Source organism: Alexandromys fortis, unplaced genomic scaffold (assembly GCF_014885135.2).
Source record: "Alexandromys fortis isolate MF-2015 unplaced genomic scaffold, M_Fortis_MF-2015_v1.1 scaffold_163, whole genome shotgun sequence".
NCBI classification, from domain to species: Eukaryota; Metazoa; Chordata; class Mammalia; order Rodentia; family Cricetidae; genus Alexandromys; species Alexandromys fortis.
Window position 1 is genome coordinate 2957409 of NW_026068085.1, and position 23985 is coordinate 2981393.

The window sequence follows — 23985 nt, forward strand, 5'->3', positions numbered from 1 at the left end:
CCCTTTTTTTTTTTAAAGGCATTAACTTTATTCTCTATATTTTTTTTCTTCTTTCTCTCAAGCCTACATACACTCATCCAACACTGTGATCCATTTAGTGGTCTGTCTGAATCTGTTTTTATTGTGAATCTGTAATTTTTTTACTATCTAGGAGCATTTCTTAAAATGTTAAGCACTTCTTAAAAACTTAAGTTGCACCATGTACAGGTAATATGGTACTGCCTGTGTCCTGCCCAGTCTAAACCTTAACTGCGCTGTTATTATGGCAATTATGGTAGTTCCTGCCTGAGGTCAGCACAGTGCAGCATGGAGCAGCCGCTCCTGCCACAGAGCCATTTGGTGCCCCTGAACCATTCACAGTTCCAGGCACACAGCAGTCCACATTGGAGCTGCAATCAGCAGTTTAATTCTGAGACTGAGTGTGCAGCACAGAAACTCTTTTCATCCAAGTTACAGCCAAATCTGACATGCAGAGCACTGCGCAGTCTGAAAACACGTCTCTGTATGGCGGCAGGAATCAGCCATGCTCTTCCGCCTGCCTAAGCCTGATTCTGCCTTCTGCCCAGGTGCAGGCAGGGGAGCGCTGAGCTATCAGCACGGTCTCAGAACACTCTCCTCTGATCCCAAGCGGGAACACAAACATCCAGTCCCATAATTTTTTTGTTTGTTTTAAATTAAGCTCTCTCAGGTTTTTAAGTGGATTTAGCCCATCACGTCTGGGTGCCACTCTGTTTACTCCACCCACCTATGGGGACCAAAATGTAACGGCGTAAGCGAATGCAGACAGATTGTCAAAATATAGACATATTTAATGGAGGAATAGACTTACAGAACCACTGTTCCCGTGGAGACCAGGAAAGCAGAAGCGAGGGCTGGGAGCACCTCGCCAAATTTATAGGCAAACTTTAGCCTGAGGTGAACACGCCCCCTAAGGGGTGGGACTTATCCCTACAGGTGATCTCTCTCTCTCTCTCTCTCTCTCTCTCTCTCTCTCTCTCTCTCTCTCTCTCTTTCTTTTTTTGTGTATATATGTGTAAAGAAGTAGCTTGAAGTGCAAATATCTATAAAGTCTTCAACTTTGAAAAATAGTTGGTTTATCTAGTTGATCAAGCATATAAGGATAATTATTGGCATGTTCTGGTTAAGAAAGTCTGGGGATAACCACATAGCTCATCATTTAGGAGTGGGCAGAAAATGAAGATATTTGTATTTTCTGTTATCTTTACCAGAGAGCATCCAGTATGGAAAAGGTACTATGAATGTCTAACCAAGTTGACAGGATGAATTAGAGGACATCAGCTGACCTCTGTTGCTGGCCCTCTTAGTACTGAGAGAAGAAAATATAAGTGAAATGGCTGTGGTGGCAGTGATGGAGAGTAGACATTGTCCTAATAGCATGAACTCTCCTTCCTCAGTCTCCCCTGGTCAAGGAACAGACACTGATTCTGAGTTCTCTGTATTACATCATGCTTCTAGAAGACCAATTAACAACTGGCAGTAGGTTGATTATATTGGAATTTTCATATTGCTATCAGCATATGTTCTGGGTATGGATTAGTCTTGTATAGAGGAGTACTATTTGATTAAAGAGAATGGGAGCTACTAGATAGAGCTGGCATGACATTATATCTAACTAAGAAATTCCTTCTTAAACAAAATGAGGTGTAAAAATAGACATATAATCTTAGAATCCATATTTTTTGTGAATAGCATCTATCCAGAAGCTGCCCATTTAGTGGCATGATGGGATGGCATTGTAAAGACACAAATGAGGTGCCAGGTTAGAGAGCATAATCTATAAAGATGGGGTGAAAGTGTGTCAGATTCCCTACATAAAACATTGTGTATCCAAGAGGCAGAATACATGAACCAATAGATCAAATTTACCAATGTTCCTTGTAGCTCATTTGAGAAGTTTGAACTTTTTTTCTTATGAACTGTGAGATCTGTGGTTTTAAGGATCTTATTTGCTAGTGGAGGAGCATTTCAATCTATTGAATAACATTGAATAACTATTGTTATTCAAACAATAACATAGTTGTCTTATTAATATTTTAGCTACAGCTGCCACGCCATTACTTAAGATTCCTTAGAACAAGAGACCAATAAAGAATAAGAAATCTCTCATCTTAGCAGGGGGAATTGAAGAGAAAACAGTATGCTTTCTAAATAATAGGGCACAGAAAAACCTGTTACTTGGATGATCCAGCGGGGAAGAGTGCTTAGAAAAATACAACACTCATGATCTGCAAGAGGCATGAATCTTACAAGACTCCTCTGGAATGAACCCAGGACCTCCTAACCAATCAAGTTACCAAGACCCATAAAAGTACTTATTAAAGATTAGGAGGGGAGTCAAGAACAAGTAATAGAGGAGGGAGGCAGTGTGTATTTGTTGTGTTGAGACTATCTTCAGAGTTTGTTCCACCCACCTACGCACCCATTCATCCATCATTTAATCCCTCCTCCTCTTCTGTTCCCACTTCTTCCCTTTCTCCCTCTGTTTTTCCTTTTGTAAACATTTTGAGATAAAAATAATCAAATAAAAATAATTTAGAACCATGGAGGACTTCCATCAGGACCTACAGAAAGCAAATGAACACAAGTGGCACAGGTTGTGCTGAAGGGTTCTGAGGTTCTAACCAGTTTTTCCTGTAATGACCGAGGCACTTGATCTGTAGTTCTCTGTTAGCTGAGAGTTCTCATCTGAATCCCTTTCTGGGAATTTTCCTTAGGTGACTTCTGTTCACATTCCTTACACAGCGACAGACCACAACAAAAGACTGGTCTGAAACAGTTTCTGAAAAAACAGTGACTCAAATAGACCATTCCAGCTCCAGAAGTGTCCCTGAGATTGGCTGATTTCTCCCCATATTCATTTCCATTTGTGTACACCACAGTTTTTGATGCAGAGAGTAGTTTCCCCAAAGCTTTCATCCACCCAAGTCCAATCCTAGGTAATTTGTCTGAGACTTTCCTATTTTGGCAGGTCAGCCAAGACTAGAGACACTATTCAGTCTCATTACAGAGCCCACCACTGTATTTTAGCATTAAGTATTTAGTATGATTGCAAGCTGTCTTATTTTTATCATTTCAGCATTGCTAGCAGATATTTATAAGTTATTTCCAATTCACATATGAACAAACTGTGTCACAGAGAAGTTAAGTTTATTTCTGAATCCACAGAATTAGAAGAAGTGTCTAGGCTGGGATTTGTAGTTCATTATTTTCATTCTATGCTATGATTTTTCAAAGGCTTGAAATGTAAAAGTAATCAATCCTTAGCTTAAGTGAGACTGTCCAGTGTGGGTCTCCCAAATGGCACAGACGTTTCCAATTAGCTTACTCATAGGAAACTAAGCTGGGGGTCTTTGTGGTGAATCGTAGAGGGCAACACGGCAGCTACTTAGTTGATTATTTATTAAAGATGGGTTCTGCTACTAAAGGAGTTTTAAGTGACATAGACTTGCATGTGTTATTGTCTGTGCAAACGAGGATGTAGATGATGGCAAGGAGACAGTATTTCTTTTCTCACATTGATGCTGCTGACTTGGTGGGAGTTAGAAGGCAATTATGATTCTCTGACCACTTGCTGCTTCATACAGTAGTGGATGTTGAACAGCGGTTAGGTTAGAAAGTGGAGAAAGTTACAAACCTCCTACTCCCAGACTCGTTTTGTCCAAAGATAACTCTGGAATCCTCTTTTCAGATAAAGTTGGCATCAGAACATTACAAAGAGCTGTTGAGTGAAGGGCAATAAGATGTGGTTTTTCTGTTTGTACTCCTGATAAATGAACAATTCAATTGTTAATTACACACTATGTCATGCTCCTGACCATGGAGGTAGTGATTGTGGTGACATCTCTGAGTACTGTCTACCTGTATCTTTTTGTACTTGTGAGACTTCTCTTCATTCTTCCCGATTTTCACAAACGGTATTTACTCTCTGCAGTTTGCGTTCTGTGGTATACAGTAGGGAAAAGTCACTTGTTTAACTATTTAAGTAGTCATAAGCTCACTGTTTCCTGAAATAACCTAGTCTGACTCAGAAAGGCATGAAATTCCCTTTTCTAAGAAATTTTTGCTTATGATTTATGCCTTCAGATATCTTATTTCCATGTTAAGTGAAATGAAAAAAGCATATGCATGTATACTTATGCACACATACATATGTATAGGTATAAAAGTCTTCATAAATATAGGTCAAATATCTCTTTTCTCCAGCCTATTTCTTTTTTCCCAACTGACATACATGTTGGTCATAGCTATATTTGGTTATATTCAGAGTTTTCAACAGTTGAAGGTTGTTGTAGGTGGAGCTGTGTCCTGCCGCCCGATTGGCTTACATCTGGGCTGGCGGACTGCTTGTTGTCTGGGCCAGCTAGCTTATGCCTGAAATAATCACATGGAGATCTGTATTAATTAAATTGCTGCCTGGCCCATTAGCTCTAGCCTCTTATTGGCTAACTCTCACATCTTGATTAACCCATTTCTATTAAATCTGTGTATCACCACATGACTGCAGCTTACGGGGAGAGATTCAGCATGTCTGACCTGGTAACTGGCTTCATGTCGGCTCTCTCTGACTCTGCCTTCTTCCCCCCAGAATTCTCTTCTGTCTACTCCACCCACCTAAGAGCTGCCCTATCAAAAGGCCAAGGCTGCTTCTTTATTCAACAAATGAAAGCAACACACAAACAAAACTTCTTACACCAGAAGGCAAACGTTCTCCAATACTTGTTCTTGTAATGGATTATTAAAAATGCTGCAGGATTCCCAGATCCCTGGTGGCTGCAGTGGCAGAAATTCTGTAGGACCCCGAGTGGCAACTGGCAGCAGGTCCCAAGAGCAGCCAGTCCCAGGCATGGACAGCCTAGTGGCTGCAGCAGGGCACAAGGAGAGACAGACAAATGGGAGACAGACAGATGAACATGCTATGAGACCATGCCATAGGTCCTTGAAAGTGACTGGTCCCAGGCAGAAAACCACACGGTGGGGTGTGGGGGTGAGAGACAGATGGATAAGCAGGCCATGCAGAGTGAGGTTGGATATTTATTTAGTGGGTTATGGAAGGGAAGGGGAGAAGGGGAAGAGCAGAGACAGAGGGAGAGACAGGGAGAGAGAGAGAGAGAGAGAGAGAGAGAGAGAGAGAGAGAGAGAGAGACTGAAGCTGCCTCTCCAAGAGGGAGATGCAAAAGAGAGGGAACTCAGGCTAGAAGCTGAAGATCAGCTTGTCTCAGAGGACAGGGAGGGAGGGAGTGTGGCTTGTCTCTTAAAGAGACAGAACAGATCATTACAGTTCTTGCTTCCAATATTGCTTAGGGATGATTTTCTTCTAAAAGTTTCTTTGAAAAATCTCTGACTAGTTAATGATTTGCTGGCTGCTTTTCTTATTATTGTTTTCTTAAACATTGAAAGCAAATCGGTTTTCCCAAATCTCAGTGGAATGAACATAACTGTTAGCTACTTTTTTGGATCAATACTACTATTTTATTATTTACAATAGTCTCATACAAGAGGGACTGAACTGGTACTTCCAATCGCCTTGTGAACAGATCCTGAGGGCTGGAATTAGAATATTGTAAAGGGTATGCCATAATGCCCTTCAATATTGTAAAGAAAAACATATTGAGGGGAGGTACTCAAAAGACTCTTTTACGGGGCAGGATTCTTTATATCCTGATCTGGCTGTTGGTTAGATAGATGTATGTATGTGTGCAGAAGCTTTATGTTTAAGGTTTGTGCTTTACACAAGATTCATAACACCCTAATATGAGAAATATTTTCAAGTTTTGAAGGTTTTATTTTAAAGCATTGAGAATGGAAGATGAAGTAAAACCCTCTTTATGTGTGTCAAGTGGTATGAAATTAAAAGAGCATGGTTTAGAAACACAGGTAACATATTTAGTATACAAAATGGGCTGTCTTCCATCCTTGAGACCTGCGTGGATCATTAAACCCTGAGTTAGCTCCTCTTTTATCCTGGTGCCAAAGAATGAGTCTGTGTCTGCCTGACTAGCTTGACAGGTCTAATTCCGGGGCAGTTAACGTGCAAATTCTTCTCAGAGCCTGCTACCATACTGGGCCTATGAAGCAGCATGTATTGTCCTGAAATCACCATGGATAAATTATCCAAAAGCAGGAGGGGAAGTTGGCAGAGTCAGCAGCTCTGTCAAAGTCATCTATTATAGGGGAAGACAGTGAGAGAGAGAGAGAGAGACAAGGACAAAACAGAACACTCCATTCCTATGCATGCTTTGTTAAGCATCCTGTGACTGGAAACTGCTAGCGCTGGCAAGTCAGTGGAGAAGAAAATCTGCTCTCTGATTCCTCAGTACATCATTAAAACAGGTTTAAAATCCCTGGCAAGCTAGTACTGCAGGCACCAATGAGTTAAGTGCAGTGTGAACATTACTGAGAGGGTCTGCTGTAGTGCTCCCAGAGACAGCTTACCTCTCTTTCCTCAGTTTAACCTCCACTCACTCTGTATCTTGATCCCTTATGACTGTTTGTTCTTTTATGGAAGCTTCTATGGCTGCTTGTGCATCTGCTTTATCACCCGTCTATTCCAGGCTCTTAAGTCTTACTTTACCTCTGTCTGTTTCACATTTGATCAGGGTTCTCTCAGGACTTCAACACATATTCACCTCCTTTTCTTCTGCCTGCTGCCTATGACTTGATTTCTTTTGTTATTTTTTCTCATTAACTTTTCTTTTTTAAATTGAATATACATTTTTTACAGAATATATTCTGATTGTTTTCTCCTTCATCAACCCCTCCCAGATCTCCCCTTCCTCCCCACTCATCCCAATCCACACCCTTACTTGCTCAGTCTCATTGGAAAAGCAAAAGTGCCAAAGAAAAATCACAAGAAACACACATAGACATGGAAACACACACACAGAATCTTATAAAGCTACACGACAAGTCACCATAATTTAAAAACAAAAGACCTGCATAGGAAAAAAAAAGAAAACACAAAATACTCCAAAGCCTCCAAAAATATTGTTGGGTTTGTTTTGTGTTGGTCATCTACTGCTGGGCTTGGGGCTGTTCTTAGGCAAGTTTAGTTTGTATGCTCAGTGAGACATTATTGGTGAAAATTTTCCCTTTGGGAGCAGTTATCAATTGGAGATAGCTCTGAGTTAAGGATGGGGACTTGTGTCTACTCCTTCTCAGTGCTGGGACCCCATTTGGCTTAGACATGTTCAGACCCTGTGCATACTGCCACAGTCGGTGTGAGTTTATATGTGCTTCAGTCCTGTTATGTCGAGAAGGCCTAAAAAGGCCTTGGTATCTTCCATTCCCACTGGCTCTTGGAATTTTCCTGCTTCCTCTTCGGCAGAGTTTCCTGAACTGTGAGAGGACAGATTGGATGGAGACAACCCCTTTAAGACTGAGTGTTCTGAGATATCTACTTCTCTGTGCATTGCCCAGTTGTGGGTATTTGTTCCCTTCTACTGCAGGGGGCAGCTTCTCTGCTGCTGGCTGAGCATGACACTGGTCTATAGGTATAGCAGAACGATATTAGGAGTCATTCGATTGCAATGATCTGTTAGCAGAACAGTAGGGTTTGGTTTTTCCACTAGGTCTCTTGCTTATCTAGTCTCAGGTTCTTGGCTATCCAGGCAATGCCAGGTATGGGTTCTAGCTCATGGAGTAGGGTCTTAAATCCAATCAGATAGTGGTTGGCTACTCCTTCAATTTTTGTGCTACCATTGCATCAGCAAATTTTGCAGGCAGGTCACTACTGTAGCTTGGAAGGTTTATAGCTGGGTTGGTGCTTACCATTTTAATCTGGTTGCACTTAGAGTACTTTCCAGTACCATGAATACTAGTCAGTAGGGATGAAGGTTCTGGGTAGGCAACAGTATGACTTTTCTATGTTCAATGAATTATTTAGGTGCTCTCTGTAGCAATGGGGCCATATCATCGATTTGTGGAGAGCATAGCCTTAGCAATAGCCTGGGTCATTTGGGAGTTTCCATGAGGTTGTTTTGGCCAACAACTCAAATGTAATCCTTTCCCAGCTCTGGAGGTTTTATTTGGTGGTGAAAGTTTTATATAGTTGGGGTTTTCTCTCCCCCATTGTTAGGTGATTCCATTTAGATTTCTTTTATCTGTGTATATATTTAAGAAAATCCTACTGTAGTAGATTTCCACATGGCTCTCCAAATGGTCCTGAATTTTAGCTGTTCCACCCTTTACCCACTTTTTCACAAACCTCCCCATTTGATCCTCCTGTACCAGTCCACCTCCCTGTCCATCCAAAGCTATTTGTTGTCCTCTTTCTAGGGCAATCTAACCCTGCCCCATTCCTTTTCTCTGTACCCGACTTCTATGGCTATCTGGGTTGTAGCCTGTTTATTAAAGACTTAACAGCTAATATTCACATATAAGTGAGTACACACCATATTTGTCTTTTAGGGTCTAGGTTGTCTCACTTAAAATTTTTTCTAGTTCTATATATTTGCCTGTGCATTTCATGATCCCCCCCCTTTTTAAAAAAAACGCTGAATAATATTCCACTGTGTAAATGTACCATACTTTCTTTATTCATTTGCCTGTTGAGAGGCATCTAGGCTGTTTCTAATTTCTGGCTATTATGAATAGGGCTACAGTGAACATGGATGAACAAGTCTCTATAGTTGGATGTACAGTCCTTGGGTTATACACTTGAGTGGTATGGTGCGGGGGAATTGTCTGTATTCTGTCAATCATGTTTTAAATAAACACTGGCTTTGTGGGAGCCTAGCCAGTTTGGATGTTCACCTTCCTAGACCTGGATGGAGGGGGGAGGACCTTGGACTTTCCACAGGGCAGGGAACCCTGACTGCTCTTCGGACTGGAGAGGGAGGCAGAGAAGAGTGGGGGGAGGGGGAGAGGAGTGGGGGGAGGGGGAGGGAAATGGGAGGCTGGGAAAAGGCGGAAATTTTTTTTTCAAAAAAATAAACACTGATTGGCCAGGCAGGAAATATAGGCGGGAAAACCAGACAGGAAGTAGAAATGATGCAATGAGAATTCTGGGAAGGAGAAAGTTGATTCCCCCCCACTCCTGCCCAAACTCCTAAGAAGCAGGATGTGACCTGCCAGCTAAAAAAGGTACTGAGCCATATGGCAAAAATAGATCAGAATAATGGGTTAATATAAGCTACAAGAGTGGACAGGGAGCCTGAGATAGTGGCCCAATCAGTTTTATAACTTATAGAGATCTCTGTGTGATTTTCTTTGGGAATAAACAGCTGTGGGGAACTGGGCAGGACAGAAAACCCCAACAAACAAGCAGGCCTGTTCATGTTACAGTGGTATAGCTGGATCTTGAGGTAGATCTGTTTCCAGGCTCCTGAGGAACTACAACACTGATTTCCATAGTGACTTACAGGTTTGCACTCCTACCAGCAGTGAGTGAATATTCCTCTTACCCCACTGCCTTAACAGCAGAAGCTGTTATTTGTTTTACTGATCTTCTGCTTATGATTTTTAGTGTGTTTCTTAATCATAAAATTTTTGTTTCTCAACTAGTCTGGGATCCTAGGAATTCCCATACTCTGGACTGACAGCCAGGGAGCATGCATGGGCTCAATCTAAGCCCTTTCCATATGAGTGACAGTTGTGTAGCTTGATCTGCTTGTGGGACTCCTAGCAGAGGAAGGCTGTCCCTAACACTTTGGTTGGTTTTTGGGAATCTATTTTGCATACCTTGCCCAGCTTTAATGCAAGGATAAGAGCTTATTCCTATTTCAACTTGATATGCCATGCTTTGTTGGTATCCATGGGAGGTCTACCCATTTCTGAACACTAGCGAAGAGGAAAGTATTGAGTTTGAGGTGGGGGGAAGGAATGGAAGGAGATGAAGGAGGGGAAACTATGGTCTAGATGTAAAATAAATGAATAAATTTAATTAATAAAAATTTGGTTTCTTAGATGTTTAATAATTTTGATTATTTCTCCAGTTTTTCATATGAAAAAATCATTGCTACTATTCTGTACTCATTTTTTCTTTTACAAGTCAAAAGGAGCAGAGGGGCCAATTGTGTGTATGTAGTAAGCCTTTGCCCAATATAGATTTCCAGGAAGTAGAGGTTTTAAATAATGCAATGTGGATACAGTGTAGTGCAGTCTTGGAATAGTCACCATGACTCTTCAGTAAGAGAAATACCTTTTAAAGGATCATTAGAAATACATGTGTGATAGAGTCTTAAGCTATTAATAACTGTGGAGATTATAACTGCTTTTGAAGTGAGGATTTCTTTGTAATGTGAAGAGCAACTTTCTTTTTTTCTTTTTTTAATTTAAAGGAGGACTGTAGGGGTTGCATGGATCTTCCTGGAAAGGGGAAACAGAAGAGACTTTGCAGGTGGATTGACTGCTGCTGGGGAGAGAACAGGAGGGATCAAGGTGGGGGAATGAAGGATGGAGGGAGAAATGACTGGAAAGGGGGGCGTTTAGGGAGCGATGTGGAAACCTAGAGCAGTAGAATCTTCATGGAAGCTGTGAACGTGACCCTAGTAATTACTCCTAGTAACAGAGCCTGAACCAGCTGCTTCTGTGACCAGACTAGACTCCCAGTGAAGAACTACTTTCTATGAATTTATTTTGTTAACCTGTATTTTCCTAGATTGTCTCACTTGAAAGTGGAAATACCTGTGCTTAAAAGGCTCTAGAAAACCTTGGCCCATTTGCAAATATAAAAATAGCAATAGCAACTGACAGCCAGCCTCTCTACCCCTATCATTTACGTGACTATTTAAAGTTATATTTTTTTCATGCTCTTAGAGTAATGTGAGGTTTAGATTTGACTCTCTTTAATCTGAAACATGGAGTGAGCCTCAAACCACTTAGCAACCTGCCATTTTTCACTGGGAGGAGAAAAGCAGCGATGTAATTTACTGTCCGCATTTTATAGCTTCCCATTTGAAAAAAAAAAAAAACTTGCTTATGAAGTTCCTGTATTTGCACAGAGTAGAACGGGAACTAGCTTTTAAATACAGCTCTGCCTAGGCTGTACTGGGTACCCAAAGTGGGTGACACACTAACCTAGCTAGTTATCGAGATGAGTAGCCTGCCTCTTCCCTGAAAAAAAAAAAAAAAAAGGCGTCGGGGAGAGTATGAGGGAAGACTAGGCAGGGCAAGCAGGTTCTGTGAGCCATGGGGAGCTCAGGATGGGAAGGATAGAGGGCCCCTGGCAGCCTGAGATGCTGAACTTAAGGCACAACTAGACAACAATCTTCCTCTCTGTCAAGCTCAGCACTGCCTGGCACTCACTGTAGAATATCCACTGTTGCCTTGTCTGAGGCCCAGTCTTCTAATGTCACCTCATATAGTAGTCCTACTACTGAATGCACAGTGCCTGTATTGATCCCTGCTTAAGAAAATGGAAAGGTGATGCGGGATTCCCCTCTGTATGCTGGGATTACCATTAATAAAGAATTAATTAATAAATTAATTAATAAAGAAAACTGCCTTGGCCTGTTGATAGGGCAGAATTTAGGCAGGTGGGGAAAAGTAAACTGAATGCTGGGAGAAAAAAGTAAGGCAGAGTAAGAGAAGACATGTAGCCCTGCCAAAGACAGATGCTGGAACTTTAGCCGGTAAAGCCATGTGGCAATGCACAGATTAATGGAGATGGGTTAAATTAATATATAAGAGTTAGCCAGTAAGAAGCTAGAGCTAATGGGTCAAGTAGTGATTTAATTAACACAGTTTCTGTGGGATTATTTTGGGGCTGAGCTTCCCAGCAGCCTGGAACTAACAAAAGCTCCCTCCCACAACAGTAAGGTATGGGGTTCCTTCTCCATCTCCCTCCAATCTCACTATACCCTTGATCTCAGTGATCACTCACCCCACATTTTTTTGTCCTTTTTCATCTACATCATTTATCTCTTTCTGTTCATGAAGCATTACTGAGCTTCTGCTATGAGAAGTCAAGTCCTGCAGGCCTCTTCAGAAACAGAACTCCTGGGAGTGTGCATGTGTGCATGGTCGGCCATGTTAGTTTTCCTGTTCTCTGGGAGTGTGTATGTGTGCAGTTGTGTTAGCTTTCCTGTTCCCTGGGAGTGTGTATATATGCAGTTGTATTAGCTTTCCTCTTCCCTGGCAGCTGTGTTAGTTTTCTTGTTTTTGTGACCAAATATCTGATGAGAAGTAACTCAGGGAAGGGAGGTTTATTTCAGCTTACAGATTTAATGAATGTAGTTCTTATAGCAGGGAAGACACGATGGCAGGAATGTGAAGTTGTTGCTCCATTGTGACTGTAGTCAGGAAGCAGAGAGAAATGATGGTGATTATTTTACTTTCTTCTTTTTATTCAGCCCTGAACCTTAGCCCATGAGATGGGACCATTTGTATTGAGTGGGTCTTCCTGCTTCAGTTAAACCTTTTTGGAAATGCTTTCAATGGATACATCTATAGATATCCTTGCCATGGTGATTCTGGATTCCATCATGTTGACAACCAGGCTTAATAATCACAACACAAACACACACACTTATACACACACATGCATGCACACATATAACATACACATAACATATTTGCAAAGTCTTTTGTGTGTACACTTGCACAATCCCATTACACATACAGATACCACTTTAGGATGGGTGGAATATGTATGTATATGCATATACACCTACTCCAATAATATTTGTGTGTATCTAAATTTATTTATGAAATTGGCTTGTGGAATTATGTACAAGTCTCAAATGTACATTGTAGGCAGGTTTTAGACCAAAAAAATGTTGGTGTTGAAGTTCATAAGAAGTTGAGAGTCTTTGAAGAATGTCAGTCTGTTTTCTGTTAAGGTCTTTAACCAAGTAGAATTATGCCAATAAATATTATGAAGAAGAATAACCTTCTTCATTAAAGTCTAATGATACAAATGTTAATATTATATAAAAAAGATAATTTGAATAAATACATGAATACTACAGCCTAGCCAGATTGCCACATAAAATCAGTCATCATAAACACTATGAAATTTATGGAGGAGAATGGTGTGAGACCTGCTTACAATCAATCTGTAGACAGATAGATGTATACATATGCACGTATCTATAAATCAATTTATGAGCCTTGGAGTAGGTTTCACAGCAGCTGCAATCAAGTGGGCTTTGAGAATCCAGTGTGGGTAGTGGTTTTTGGACTTGGGATAGTATGAAAACTTTTATAAAATTGGAGGTAGATACCGAGAGTTAATTAGATAGTATTATCCAATGGTAGAAGGGTTGAGGGAAGGAAAGTATCATAGGTTTATTTAAAACAAGATTTCCCATTTTTTCTCCAGAGTTTCACTGATTGAATTCTCCATTGACGTTGCTGCTAGAAGTGCTGTCATAAAGCTGAGATGACAGGCGAGATGTCCTGAATGAACACTAATGGTTACTGTTTACAGGGTGTGTTTCTACTCATCACAATAATTATCTCATCCATCATTCTGTGAGAAAGTTACCAGATTCCCTACTGGTGATGTTCAACCATATCCAAGCACTGACAGGGCTCTTGAGCTAATTCCCGAGCTTGAGGAGAGACTGTTTCTCAGGTAGAGAAGCTAATGAAGAGTTCTACCATTACTAAGCTGTGTCTGGAACAGGCAAGACTTGGTCCTTGACTTAATACTCACCCAAGTGATTCTACAGCTTTTTAGGTATAGACAGAAGCTTTGAATGATAGGTACTTAAGGGAATGGACTCTAAAATAGTCCTATCTTTAATTACTTTGTATGTGTGTACATACTTGTGTCTGAATGTATACATTTATGTGCAAGTGTATATGAATATGTGTCTTGTGTTTGAAGGCCAGTGACTGATGTAAGATCTCTTCTATTTTGTCTATTCTATTTCTGTCTACCTTATCTTTTGAGTCAAGACTATTATTAAACCAGGAACTTACTAATTGTATAGATTAGCTGGCTAAAAATTCCTAGGGGAATCCTCTTGTCCCTAACTCCCTTTTCTTAAACTTTTCACTGAAGTTTCTACAAATGTAACCATTTTTTTATCTAAAAGAAACAGAATTAAAGAGGTTTAGGTAATGGGCATAGTTGACTGGTAAGCTAGAATTAACCAGACCAGCTCAATACAACAGATCTAGTTTAATAATTGAAAATGGGGAAACTCACATGACCGGGGTCCAGTGAACAACGCGCAGGGAAGAGAAAGCGAGCATACCAGGATCCCCAGCTTTTCTTTCCTGGCCTCAGGTGGCCACACCCTAGCCAAATGTGATTGGCTGAACTTCCCCATTATCTTCCCCTTCTGTCTAAACAAGATTGAACCAAACCCAACACAATTATATACAATAGGAATAGATACCAAATATAAAATTACAAGCAACAAACACATAACAAAAGTTTTACTAAGCATTCTATTTCAAGGAGTCTAAATAATGTATTGAAATTAAGTTTAGCTAAATCATGAGGAGGGTAACTACAATTATCTAATCTTCAACTCCATCAAAGATCTGAGAAGAGAAGTAATATTACCTGAGTAAACAGGAAGTACAATCTAGAAACTTCCAAAATGTGCAACAAATGATAGAGACAACTGGCTACCTGGGCAACTACCCAAAGTCTCATTCGCAATGCTGAGGCAACCAACTTTGGCTAAGGCCTAATGTAACTGACATACCATTTTCAAAGGCAAGAAACTTTTTAGAACTATCTTACCCTGTCTTGGCAGGATAAGACAATCCTGTTTTTATCCATTTACAGATACTCTGTATCTCTGTCAGTGGTCAAGGTATGGACTTTTCTTTGCCCAAAGGCTGGTTGTGCCAAGAAGACAAGCGCCAAGTAGAGTGTCTTTCATGCTCAACATTCTCTTGGGAGTAGAGCGGTGTTGCCAGGAATGACTGTGTCTCACTACCATGGAACTCTAGGTTAGATTAAAGGCCATTTTCTACAGCTCTTTGAAGAGGTTGAAGATTATACTATCTATACTAAATATAATCCCTACATATCTAAAGAACCTGATTAGCCTAAATAAAAATATGACAAATATATATGACTATTGATCTATAATTCTCGATACCTATCTAACTTGAAGACTAAGAGAATAAATAACTGTGCAATAAATGAGGACAATGACCTCCAAATGTAAACAATGTATATCATTACATAAACAATATATAAGTAGCTTAATCAGATGTAGAAATGTACACTGCAATATGGTAAATATATATATCAATACTATATATGTATATATATACACACACAAAAGATGTTTTAAACAGAGGTAGAAGCATACAGTATTTAATATAATTTAACTTTGTATCAATATATAAGAATTGATACCAATATAATTTTCTAAAAACAATAACTCACAAATATCAATCTATTATTCCATCACCAATTATCTCTCTTTTTTATTCTTTTTTAGAACATCCCTGAGTCTATAAAATACCTCCCCCATGCCCCAACCATATACCAATTATAACCAACCCCTAAATGATGTCCCTAAACCTGACGGCAAACTCTTCTGGGAGAGGGGACGTTGTCCTCTAAAATTGCTTCCAGCTGTCATGGGGGTGACGTTCTTTTTAGGGGGTCCTGTGAAAATAAATGATGGTAAAATTCCAAGATTAATATTTGGTTTGGGAAAATTGCAAATAGTCTCTGAGTGTTTTAAGGTCCGCCAGAGTGTTGTAAAAGATGTGCACCATTTGGAACTGTCTTGTGCAGCTGGTATCAAAAAACAGGTCTTGTAGTAGCACTATCAACATCATGATGTCATATCAACCAGGTGGAGTCGATGTTGTGGGGCCCCATCTTTTTCCTGGATACTTCAAAAATTACTGCAGGAAAATTTATTGTTTCTTATGGAAAACTTAAGCATTATCTATAAAGACATATATGGTTCAAATATTTGAGTGTCCAAAGTGCAGACAATACTGACTGTAAAATACCGAGGAGTTTAGAATAAGTGGAGGTACATGATATATATAATCTTGAGGAGAAAGGAGAGAATTTTTGGCAATTACATTTTATGGACTTGACATAATAAATTGAATGCATAATCCTCAAGGTGATGGTGGCTGGAAATAGGTCCTTTGGGAGGTATGGGTCACATTTATTTAAGGTCATGAAAGTCAGACCTCAGGATAGGTAAGTTTCCTCAGAACTTGCTGTGGCTTTTTCTTTCAGTCACGTTAAGACAGAAGTCATGCATAAGATGAATTAAGCCCCCATTAAAAACTATCTTGATCTTGGATGTATAATCTCCAAAGTGTGAGAAAATAGATTGGTGGTTAAGGGATTCAGTGTAGGACATTGTGATGGCAGCCTGAACTGACTAGTACATGAAGTTTGTGTCCATTTTTTTCAGACAAAAGAATCTTATTATTTTGTATAATAGCAGGTAAAGACATATAGCCTAAGTTTTAGGGCTCTGACTCTGAGGTGGGGAAGCAAAAGGAACAAAGAAACTTGTAGACTTAATGAAGTTTGGTGAATAAAGAGAGGTTCAAATTATTATTATTATTACTATTATTTTGTTTTTTTTTTTTTTTTTTTTTTCAAGACAGGGTTGCTGCGTGTAACAGTCCTGGAAATCACTTTGTAGACCAGGCTGGCCTCAAACTGACAGAGATTTGCCTGCCTGTGCCTCCCAAGATCTGGAATTAAAGGTTTGCACCACCACCGCCAAGTGGGTTCAAATTATTTTATCATGAGAAATTTGAGATATCATTTATGGGCTATACTTAACTCTTACTCACTTGTATCTTGTTTACATATTCCTGTTTCTTAACTTGATCATTGTTTAGCTCAGAATGGTGCATCATAATGAAGAATTGGAGAATAAACTGGCCCTGGTGCCTTCAGGTTTCAGAGATGATGAAATGCAAGCTCACGCTCAGAATGTGGTCTGCCAGGAAGAAAAGCTGCAGTGTGAGCAGTGCCTGGATTTTTCCTTCCTACTTGTTTGCTTTGGTATTAAAGAATGTAAGAAATTCCTCATGGAGAAATTTCTTCACCGGCTCCCTGTTACCTTTTCCTAATATAGGCTCACCTTTTATTTTTAGTTCTATGTTTTGATCTATATGCCTTCAGCTCTAAAAGTGGTGCATTCCATCAGATGATTCATTTCTGAGACATCAAGTAGGGTAAAAATGAGATGTCAGTTTTATAAACTCCACAACAGTTTCATCTGCTTTTAAAGATCTATATCCTCCAGCCAGTATTTCTTGGCACCATGTATTATTTTTTTTCTGTTGGATATAGAACATTTTGAGGTAGATGGCATGCTGAAAATCATGTAGTTCACTGCTCTTAGAGATGGAGAGAACCTCAGAGAAGTGTGGTTTTTCAACAATAAGTTAATTGTCTTCTCTGTCTCTCTCCCTCCCTCTCACCCCTTTCCATGTGTGTGCGAGTGTATGTGTGTGCGGCATATATGTGTATGAGTATGCCATTATGCCATTGGAGGCCAGTGTAAGATTCCAGATGTCTTTTTCTGTGGCTCTGTGTCTTTGAATCTTCAAGTAGGGTCTCTCACTGAACCAGAAACAGACCATTTCGGCTAGGCTGGCTGCTCAGCAAGATTTTACGATATGCTTTTGTGCTTCCTCCCAACACAACTACCAAGGCCACAATGTTAGGATTATAGGCATGCTCAGCCTATAATCCTAACCCCCCCTTTTTAATGTGAGTGGTAGAGATTTGAACTCAGATAAGATAGACTAAGCACTCTTATCTTCAGACTCACGTCTCCAGTCCTATACAGTTAATAGTTTGTGTGAGGAACTCAAACCCAGTTTTGCAGTTTAGTTTCTATTCTACATGCACAAACTACCAACCAATTGGCTAAGCCAAGAGAATAAAATCCCCTTACTATTGAACTAAGGAAAAATATGGAAAACAAGAAAAAATATGTTTTTTTTTTCAAAGTATTGAGTTTCACTGAGCAAAAAAGGAGGACTTGGAACTATATGACGAGAAGAGGTAGAAACAAGGGGCTTTCTGGAAGGGCTGCTTTTGAGCCTGCTGCTAGATTGTTTTGTTCCCTGGGCAGGTGCCTGCATGTTTATTCCATGGCCTAAGTGATCCCTTTATGGCAAATGAAATGGTGTCTAATTTCCCTGGGAATAGGATTTTCAAAGACTTTTTTTCCCCTTCAGGAGTCTATCATATTAACTCTGGCACCCATGTGGACAATTGCATCCACATAAAGCTTGAGAGAGCTTGAGAAGTAATTCTAGACATAAAATAATAGAGTTAAGCATGGCTTATTAATAGCAACACTTTCTCGGGTGGGTTCTGCTTGCTAGAGGGTTCTGCTTGCTAGAGGGAAGTGCTCTCATTTAAGAGAGGCTTCCTGACTCAGCTTTAGCTGTAAAACCTTGCAGCTCTTATAAGAGGTCCTGCCATGAAACACTTAAATGGTGTTGACAAAAAGCTGACCACATGCTTTTTGGTTTTCAGTCGTAGCAGGAAAAAAGCCTTGCTGTTTTAAAATGCCAGATTTCTGGGCCATCTTGCCTGTGCAAACTCTGCTTCTTTCAGGCAGGAGGTCCAGTTCCAAAGCATTTGACTGTGGTTTGTGAGCAGACTGCTGCAGCTTGCTTGCTGGCAGGGACCTTGAAATGCCATAGAGTTGAGGCAATAAACATGGCTACAGCCTGTACCTTTGCATGAGGCTGGAATCTCAGAAAGGTAAAGAATGGGCTGGATCCAGCCACCAAAGCCACAGCTTTAATCCTCTCCATATTGCTTAGCAAATTAAAGACTCATGTGGTCAGAAAAAGAGAGATACAGTAAAGATAGTTTTAGAAGAAAAAAAGCCTCTAAACAGTTTACAGTGTGTTTAAAAATATATGTAGGCTTGGGAGAAAAATGAAAAAGGGTTAAAATTTTTAAAATAAAAAAAGAAAGAAAGAGAGAGTAGTTGGGTATGGTGGCACACACCTTTAATCCCAACACTTGGGAGACAGAGGCAGACAGATCTAGGTGAGTTCAAGGTGTGGTGGCACACATCATTAATCTCAACACTTGGGAGGCAGAGGCAGAGGCAGAAAGACCTCTGTGAGTTCAAGGTATGGTGGCACACACCTTTAATCCCAGTACTTGGGAGGTGGAGGTAGGTGAATCTCTGTGAATTCAAGGACAACCTAGACTACAGAGTGAGTTCCAGTACAAAGATACACAGAAAAACCCTGTCTTAAAAAGTTAAAAATTAAAAATAAAAATAAAAGAAATAAAAGTTAAAGCCACAGAAAGATGAAAACTACACAGAGAGTCTGGATACTGTGTGTTATTATGTTCTCTTTGAATTGTTTGGATGCTGAGGAAGGAGTAACAGCTGCCAAAGGATATTTGTTTATAAATGCTGGATAAATGAATTAATCCAAGATAGGTATTTTGAAAATACCTTGACTTCAAAAATGAAGTCAAAAGGTATGTTACTTTGGAGAAGAGGTTTTGTTTTTGTTTCCACAGGAAATAAGAGGCTGTGGATTCATTCTGAGTTAAGAAAAAGCAGGTTTGATCAAGGAATACCACCTGAGAAATCTCTGGTAAGAGTGGATAGCCCAGCTGTCTGAGTTCTACATCAAGAACAGATTCAAGTCTGCTGCCTGAGATGATCAAGCCTCACAGGATACTCCAGTCATGACTTGATGATAATTCTAAATTTTCTTTAGGTCCCCATAATATTATCAGCACCCCCAAACAGCAGGAAGTAGCCTGGAAAACTACATCCACATTTCGAAAAAATGGACTATGGATATTTGTTTAGAATGTTGATTACAAGTTGTTATGGATAATGGACAGGAAAAAAAGCTAAACAAAGGATATTAGATTCAGAGTTCTTGTTCCTTAAAAAAAGGGGGTGGAAGTGCTGTGGGACAATGGTTTGTACCCTGTTAATTGTATTTTAATAAAACTCTGATTGGCCAGTAGTCAGGCAGGAAGTATAGGCAAGACAACCTGAATTCCTCTTCAGGGTTAGAACTCATAGTTTTGGACTCCAAGGCAAAAGCCTTAGGATAACATTTTAAATGAAAAAAAAAATAAAGTTTCACTGTGTCACATGATCTATTTTCAGTTCTACAGTTGAGTGTATCTCCCAGCATTTTTTCCTATCCTGACTCAAAGCACATTGCTCTGCACAATGTCTGATGAAGTCCTAAATATCAAGTAAAAGCATACACATGTCCTTCCTCCAGGCAGCTAAGGAAGCGTCAAAGGACAGAGAAAAATCTATAACAGAACTTTTATAATGCTCATATTTACAACAACATTTATAATCTGCCTTTCCAATATTTCTTGATAACCCTAAGTGTTACAGTAGAATTGTCTGTATTCTGTCAATCACGTTTTAAATAAATGCTGATTGGCCAGGCAGGAAGTAGAGGTGGGTCAACCAGACAGGAAGTAGAGGCAGGGGGGGATGAGAACAGGAGAATTCTAGGAAGGAGGAAGCCCATTTCTCCACTCCTGCCCAGATCACCAAAGAAGTAACATGTGACCTTCCCTACTGTGAAAGGTACCAAGTCATGTGGCTAACATAGATGAGAATAATGGGTTAATATAAGTGATAAGAGCTAATAAGAAGCCTGAGCTCATGGGCCAATTAGTTTATAATCTTATGGAGATCTCTGTGTGATTTTTTGGGGACTTGCTGGCTGTGGGGAACTGGGCAGGACATAAACCCCAACAAGCAGGTCCCTCATGTTACACCTAAGGGTTTGGGTTTGGAGACTGGGCTTTCAAGTATCTTTGTGAATAAATAAAAGACAATAATCAAAATGAACATTTCAATCAGGAAAACAACTTTGGAGCAATTCAAACCATAATGGGCTGCTGCAGTTAAGTAATTATTAGCTACAGGATTTAGGGCAGAGGTTTATAAAGCCAGTCTCTTAGTCTAAAGCTGCACCAGGCATGAAAATCTGCTGCTGTGAGAGTATTCAGTGAGGTGTTTTTAGAGAGAAAACAAACCAATACATACAGTTTGATAATTGCTGTGCTTTGGAGAGTTAGTTACTATTTAGATGAGACTTATTACCTTTAAGTACCAAATATCCATGGACTTCAAGAACGGATAATCATAATAAAATACTATAGGCATATGCTAATTAAAATGAATTCATAATCGAATTTCTTCAGTTAAGGTTGAACATTTTATACAGTAACGTCTAGTTGTTTACACATGTATAATTGTTGAATCATATTTAAAAGCAGGAGCATTTTATATGATACTACTTTCATATAACATTGTCAGTATTAAAGTTTCTCATATTTTTGTTCTATTAAAACTGTTGTTCAAAATAATTAGTGGTATTTCATAGCACTTATTTTAACCTGTTACCTTCCACTATTGTTGATTTGGCTTTCAATTTACTAAGTTGTATTATAGAAATACAGATTAGGCTGACATAACACCTTATTGTTCTCTTCACATACATATATAGCTTTGCATTATTTAATTGAATCATTTCCTCACAAGTAAATCCCCAGAAGTGGCATAAAAGCTAAAAATTATGAACATCCTTATGATTCTTGATGAATACTAACATATGCCATAAATTTCTGTTCTAAATTCTGTTGCTACTAATTACTTTACCATGGTAGCCTTTCTTTCTTTCATTTCATTGTGGTAGGTTTTTTGTTTGTTTGTTTGAGATGGGATTTCTCTTTTCAGCTCTGGCTGTGTTGGAACTCACCCTGTACACCTGGCTGGCCTCAAAGTCTACCTTTCCCTCTGAACACTGGAACCAAAAGTGTGTGCCACCATGCCTGACTCTACATTTCTAATATTCCGTGTATTTATTTTGTGTGTGCGTGTATGTGGGTGTTGGGGATTTATCCCAGGTTGTCAGGTATCACAGCAAACACCATTACCTGCTGAGCTATTTCCTCAGCCCCAACACACAGCTTTTCTAAAATTCTATCATGTTAATGCCTTGAGTCATGGTAAAGTTATATTCCAGTAAACCCTTTGCAAACTAAATATGTAGTATGAGTTGGAAATTTATTTAATACATGTATTTTCCCAAACATTATAGCTCAATAGTCCCATACGTTGGCAGGCAAATCCAGCATTTTGACATTGCAGCATGATGTTGTCATCTGTAAAATTCACATTTGAGAACCCACGCATCCTCCCAAATTCATAAACATTTCCCAAAATATTCAAATAAGTTTACAGTTTGTGTTGGGCTGCATTTTCCTCCCAATGGCTCTGGGTTGGACATCGCTGCTAGAATATGTTCATTTAACCTCATCACTGTATGGCAGATTGAGAAAAGTATCTTACTGATGCTACACTGTATCTTGAAAGAGGGTCTGCTGTATATTGCTACCCAGGCAAACATTAAACCAACAAAATAGAACTGTAGTGTCTATTGAATACATGTTGCTTTTGTGCCAGTGTAAAATTTAAAAACCTATTTTAAGTAGAACCATCATAAATTGGGATCTTCTTTTTAAGTTCCTTCATAATATTATGTATATTGGATATCATCATTGGTTTAATTTACATTTTTGTTATCAAAATAAACATGTTTTGTGCATTTTGTCTTATTGATTTTACTAGTTATATTTATCTGGACTCCTGGACAATAGACAATAGCCTATTCTGTAATGATCTTTGGGCCAGGAACAATAGAAAAATTCTTTCTCAGATGTGACTTTTCTGAAACCCTACCATTTCATTATATTTAGCTCATATAACTGTTAAATTAATAACATGGAGAAGGCATCCTGCCTCTTTCTATGCCATCGTATAGTTGGGGTGAGAGGAAAAGGAGAAGGGAACATAGAGAAAGCTTTCTTTTGTTCTTATCTGGTCCCCACTAATCAAGGAATGGGTGAATTATTGGGACATTATAGAACCCCAGAGAATCACATGGGGGGACCATGCTTAAAGCACCAAAATGTGAACTTGTGAGTGGCAGCATAGGCATTCAATCTGTAAGAAGTTCTCTTCTCTTGGATGACTCCAACTTTACCACAGAAATCATCCTTCAAATAGCAAATTTGATCTGATTAGTAGATATGGAACCAAATGAAAGAAAAGAGGAGGAATGAAAGTAGTTGGAAATTTTAATGTCAAGCCAAGTGTTATCATAATTTGTCTTGAGAATGTAGATGGAAGAATGAAGTGTGTATTGGGACTTAAAAATTCATTTCACTTTATAGGAATAGTACTGTTTAGTAACTCATGGATTCTAAGTTTGAGTCTTCTCTTGAGGAACTACTCAGGTCCTTCCTGTCACCCCCTACCCACATTCCTTGCCTGCAGCTCCCTGCACACTTGGCAGCAAGCCACTTACACATTGAGCTATTTATTTATTTTTCCTTGATGAGGCAGGAATCAATCAATATCTTGGCAGGGAGTTAAGAAGATTGGTTTTTCAACGAACTCCTTTGATGGCAGAATACAAGTAATAATTTGAGTATTTAAAACACATGTTTCCTTCATACAAGTAAACATACTATTTATATGATTTTTAAAGTTGGCAGTATCTTTGTGATTTGAAAAATATTTAGTCAACAATTTCAAAGAAGCATAACTAATTGTTAAGCCTTAATAATCTTATTTTCACTTGTGTAAACGTAAACACTTTGAAATGGTATATAGTATCAAAAGGTTTTTATTCCCACTTCATAGCCCCCCTAGTCCCTGATCTATCTTCTTTACTTCAGAGGCAAACACCACTAATTTCTTGATGATGACCTTCCCAAAATACTCCTACATAATCAGATTAATTGACATATTCATCCTTCTGAGAAAAAGCCAGTTAAAAACATAATAGACAAATCTTTGCTATTATCTTAACTGTTCCTTTTGGCACTTGTCCCATATTAGTACCAAGAGCTTTCCCCTATTATTTTTACAGGAAGCTAATTGGGACATGCCCCAATTTACTAAAGTAGCTCTCTATTAATAGATAGCTGTGTTTTTCTTTTAAAAGGCAGATCATACCATATGAAAAATTAATGTTTGTCCATTTTTACAATTTATTTGATATATATGTGCATGTATATAT